Raw genomic sequence first — 6,000 nt, 5'->3', positions numbered from 1 at the left:
AGCAAGAATTTTGGTGGTAATTGCCACCCCGTATAAAGTACTCGTAAGCTAGTACTTCTCATCTCTAGTCCTGAAGTATCTGCAACAGTTCATGTTTTCAGGATTGCCTTTTAGTATTGCACAGATGATGTAATTGGAATTGCTTGGAATTGTCTTGGAATTGCTCGTATGCTCTCTGCATAGGATGACCTGTTTGGGGGGAAACGCCAGAGGACTGGAATTCAGCAATACTGGAATAAAGCACTATTTGGGGTGTTTAACTTATGGATCTTTTTCACATGTTCTGCCAAATTAAGAACGCTTGAGGGGGAAGGTGCAACAGGGGCCAAGTCAACCTGAAAGCTATCGGAAATGTGCCATGGGCACCAACAAAACTTAAAGGGGCTTTCAGAGTTATTGATCTTATATAATTTTGGTCTCTCTATGCCCAAAACTATTTTAAAATAAATATATTCGCTGGGCGCCGGCACAACCCTTTGGTGCTGCAGTGCCACGGCATCTGAGAGGTGACGTTCCATAAACCTGTCATGTGAGCTTCTAATATAGAAGCCCCCAGCAGCTGTCCGGGATGTCCCTGATGATGCCCCTGTCCAGCCTCCTATTGGCAGATGGGTTCCTTTTGAAGAAACAAACTATGCGACTTCTGCAGCGCATATAAACAGAAGACTGAAGCATCGGGAGGGGATTATTCTGCTTTATTTTGTGTTTTACATACAATGTGTCCGCACACTGCTACCAATGTTGGAGGTGCTCGGAACCCCCTAGTGACCACCCCATAGTGTTTTTACATCCTGGACTGTTGGGCTTTAATCCCCGAGGATGTAAAAACATGCTTCCTCTGGTGATTAAAACCCTGCAGGCTCTGGGTGTGACTGCTCAATGCTGTTGGTTACCAGAGGTGGCCAACATCTTGGAGCTGTTATCCCGGTTTCCAACCGATAACGGCAATCACGTAAAAGTTAAGACAGTTTAAAGCTTGATACGCCATTCGGTTTGGGCTCTGTTTGTACATACGGTATGACTAGCTTTCTGAACACAGGACAAACTGGGGGGGGGGGGTCCATTTTGGGGTGAAGTCTTCATTCATGTATGTGCTGTAATAAAAAAACTATTTTTTTAAAATGACACAATTGCCAAAAAATAATTGTCGAAATACACAGTACACCCCTAGATTAATTCGTTAAGGGGTCTAATTTCCAAAAGGGGGTCATTTGTTGGGATTCTGTCGGTTTGGCCGCTCAAGGGCTCTACAAGTGGACAATGGGGCCGAAAGCCCCTTCAAGCAAAATGTCTCTTCTGGAAGCCAGCGGCAGGTCCTAAGATTAGGGCCACAAGGGGTGTGTTTCTGAACACAGGACAAACAGGCCACTATAAAAAAGGTCTTATGTTTGCACAGATTTGAGATATTGCAAATGAAACCGTTAAGACTTTTTTTTTTCAACGTTTTCTCAATTTTAACACTTAATAGAATTTGTGTATATTAATCGGTTTATGGGGAGCAACAGTGTTGGTGGTTTTTAAAGTTTTAACACATCCACTGGATGGACATTTATAGTATTTTCCCTGGAAAACCTTTTTAAACTTGCTAATTTTCATTTGTAAGAAATGTTTGTCACAAAAAAAAAAATTGTATTGAAAGTTTAAATCTATCTTCTTTGAAGTAACCAAATGCTCTTTACTGTTCGTTATCAGTGTGCCCATATTGCAGCGGCTTCCACCCTCGGCCCTGATCTAGCGTCATCTCGTGTCATTGTTTCAGGCTTGTGACCCATTTTATGGTGAATATGTTATCTCTTCTTACTCATTCAATACGAGTCAACAACAGATGCTTCTAGTCCCCTGAAGACAACAGAAAATGAGCTGAAGCTGTGCCAGTGCTGTGACTATATCTGTAGAGAATTCCTGCCCGTCCAAATCTGCCTCTTGCTGATAGGAAAGAACAGTTGCTGTCATTATTTTCTAGAGCGCTGAAATATCGCCCTACAAACGGAGTTCTGGATGCGTTCCTCTACTTGGTGCGTTTACAGGGAAACTACAAAAAATGGATCATGGACCTGTTCCTTCTGGAAGTTGACCTTGGATCTGTATGAAATCCATGGCAGGTGTCCATGCTGGCGCTGAGGAGCTGCTTGGACCTATCCTGATCAAATACTGATTATAGTGTCTGATCTATGTGGAGTGGCAGTGGGTGGTGCAGCTCCGCCCTTTACTTGACTGATCTATGTGGAGTGGCAGTGGGTGGCGCAGCTCTGCCCTTTACTTGACTGATCTATGTGGAGTGGCATTGGGTGGTGCAGCTCTGCCCTTTACTTGACTTACTCGAATAATAATTTGATCTTGTATTACTTTACTTTTGTTTGTTTTTAGCTTTTTATTCAGTTCTAGAATCTTCCTTGGGGCGGCCATATTGGAGGCATAAACTTTCTTCTTGTAATGTCTATATAGACCAGTGATTCTCAACTGGACCGCTGCAACACTAGAGGTGGATTGGCCATTCAGTCCACTGAGAAAAATCCTAGTAGGCTGGTCAACCCCGCCCCCCCCCCCCCCCCCCCAAATATTAACGCTGCCCTAGTGGCTGCTACAAGAGATCCCCTTTAGCTTCCAGTTTACAAGGTGGCCACATAAGGCTATAAACTAAAAACTAACAAAAATAAAGCAGTATACTTCACTCCCATTCACTTTTCTCGCAGTCTGGTCCAGTCTAACTTCCCATTGCACTGCCTTGTGGTATGTGACCGCTTTGGCCAGTTGAGCACAGCGGTCGTGTGCGACTATGCAACAGGCAAGTCAGGAAGGACTGAAATGGAAGGATCGCCAGAGCGGTGCAGCTTAGACAGCAAAGGGGATGAGATGAGTATATTGTGTATTTTTTAATTATACTGCACACCATGGGGGATCATTACTTGCAGGACAAGAAGGTGAGGCACTATTAATGAGTGAGAAATAAGGGGGAGCATTACTACTACTGTGGTCACTAAGCAGGGGCACTATTTCTGCAAAGTTTATCTGTGTTGTATATTGCTGCTATTCTGCCTTTTCTAGGCTTTTTAGCAGTACTGTCCTTAAAGGCTCCCTCGTATAGGTGTATGTTGTCTGCGTATTACATGTGTAATAAGCAGTACATAGCAAATATGCATGTAACATGCCTATTTACTACGTACTTTAAGCACCCATAGCCTATTATGGGTGTATTAAGTGTGAAATATGCACCAAAAGAGAAAATACTGTGTTTTTCTTCACCCAAATAAAGCACAGGTCTGAATGGCCCAGTTTTTACTGAAATAGCTCTGTTCACCCAGTCCCAGGCTTTACAGGAAAGCTGACAAGTGGGCTGCAGCAAGCATGGTGTCAGCCTGTTTTGTTTGCTCTGTTGGTTAGGCTAACTTTACACCGGCGCACTCAGTATTGCGCTGTGAATCCTGCCCCCATACTGCGCTCCCCACTATGTGAAATCCTCAGGAATGTGGGGCGTATTCATTCACAACCTCACATCACTTCGGGGGGTTGGGTGGTGGGGTGGGGGAAAGGGGTCGTCTGCTGCACTTGTCACACCAAGGCAGAGGATTGCCGAGTTCTCCCATTACTTTGAATAGGGCTGGCGCTGCTACCAACGGCCCCATTGAGAACACTGGGCGCTGCGATGCGAGAGCACGCACAAGATAGAACATGCCGGAATTTGTTTCCCACATAGCATCGCAGGGCCGGGCGGGATAAAATCTCGTGTCTGACCCCATTCAAAAGGGAATTCATATTTGTCTCACAGCGCACAAATCTTGTGCAATTTTCTCAACCAAGTGAAGCCGGCCTTGGTGTGAAACTGGACTCCAGTCTTCCTGAGAATTAAATTAGGAGTTCAAAAGTAGTAAGGATACTAGAGGAAAGAAAAGGGGTTTTTGAGGCAAAAAATATATCCTATTCTAAGAATAGGTCATTGATAAGTTATCACAAGGAACCTGCTGCTCTGAATCCCTGGGGCTCAGCTGATTGCCCGGCCTGCCGTCAGAGCATCTGGGCAGGACATCGTCATTGGAGAATGGAGCGGAAGTGCCACAGCAAGCTTCACTGCTATTAAAATTAATTGAAGCTGAAGCAGTTATTACACTCTTACGTCCGCCCCCCCCCCCCCCCCCTGCACTGACAGCGGGTCTTGTGATCAGATGATCGTCTGGTCCCTGGTGATTAACTATTGACGACGTATCCTAAGAAGAGAGTTTGTTCCGAAAACCTCTTTAATAATTATCTTTCTTAACTCTCAAGTGATATCATAGAATTCTTGTATCTTCAGCTCAACAGAGTGAGAAAGAAACAAGTTGTTACAATGTCCTGACCCTCATTAAAACCACTTTGTTCTCATTAAACGTGGCCCTTTGGGTTCTGCTGTGGACGTCATACATTTCTCAAGATTGTTTCCTGGAGAGGGTCCAGAAGTAGAGGATGCTGGATTACAGTTGATAGTGAAATACAAAAGACACAAACGGTGGTAGTTACTGTATATGAAAGAAAATAACTACTATAATAGTGCCCCTATGTACAAGAATATAACTACTATAATACTTCCCTCCTATGTACAAGAATATAACTACTATAATACTGCCCTCCTATGTACAAGAATATAACTACTATAATACTGCCTCCTATGTACAAGAATATAACTACTATAATACTGCCTCCTATGTACAGGAATATAACTACTACAATACTGCCTCCATGTACAGGAATATAACTACTATAATACTGCCTCTTATGTACAAGAATATAACTACTATAATACTTCCCTCCTATGTACAAGAATATAACTACTATAATACTGCCCTCCTATGTACAAGAATATAACTACTATAATACTGTCCCCTATGCACAAGAATATAACTACTATAATACTGCCCACTATATACAGGAATATAACTACTATAATACTGCCCCCTATGTACAAGAATACAACTACTATAATACTGCCTCCTATGTACGAGAATATAACTACTATAATACTGCCTCCTATGTACGAGAATATAACTACTATAACACTGCCCCCTTATGTACAAGAATATAACTACAATACTACCTCCTAAGTACAACAATATAACTACTATAATACTGCCCCCTATGTACAAGAATATAACTACTATAATACTGCCTCTTATGTACAAGAATAACTACTATAATACTGCCTCCTATGTACAAGAATATAACTACTATAATACTGCTCCTATGTGCAAGAATATAACTACTATAATACTGCCTCTTATGTACAAGAATATAATTACTATAATACTGTCCACTATGTACAAGAATATAACTACTATAATACTGCTCCCTATGTACAAGAATATAACTACTATAATACTGCTCCCTATGTACAGGAATATAACTACTGCTGCCTCCTATGTACAGGAATATAACTACTATAATACTGCTCCCTATGTACAAGAATATAACTACTATAATGCTGCCTCCTATGTACAGGAATATAACTACTACAATACTGCTTCCTATGTACAAGAATATAACTACTATAATACTGCTCTTATGTACAAGAATATAATTACTATAATACTTCCCCTATGTACAAGAATATAACTGTTACAATACTGCCTCCTATGTACAAGAATATAACTACTATAATACTGCCCCCTATGTACAGGAATATAACTACTATAATGCTGCCTCCTATGTACAAGAATATAACTACTATAATACTGCTCCTATGTACAAAAATATAACTACTATAATACTGCCCCCTATGTACAAGAATATAACTACTATAATACTGCCCCCTATGTACAAGAATATAACTACTATAATACTGCCTCCTATGTACGAGAATATAACTACTATAATACTGCCTCCTATGTACGAGAATATAACTACTATAATACTGCCTCCTATGTACGAGAATATAACTACTATAACACTGCCCCCTTATGTACAAGAATATAACTACAATACTACCTCCTAAGTACAACAATATAACTACTATAATACTGCCCCCTATGTACA

The sequence above is a fragment of the Eleutherodactylus coqui genome, chromosome 12, assembly GCF_035609145.1.
Source record: "Eleutherodactylus coqui strain aEleCoq1 chromosome 12, aEleCoq1.hap1, whole genome shotgun sequence".
Classification (NCBI taxonomy): Eukaryota; Metazoa; Chordata; class Amphibia; order Anura; family Eleutherodactylidae; genus Eleutherodactylus; species Eleutherodactylus coqui.
This window is presented reverse-complemented; position numbering follows the sequence as displayed.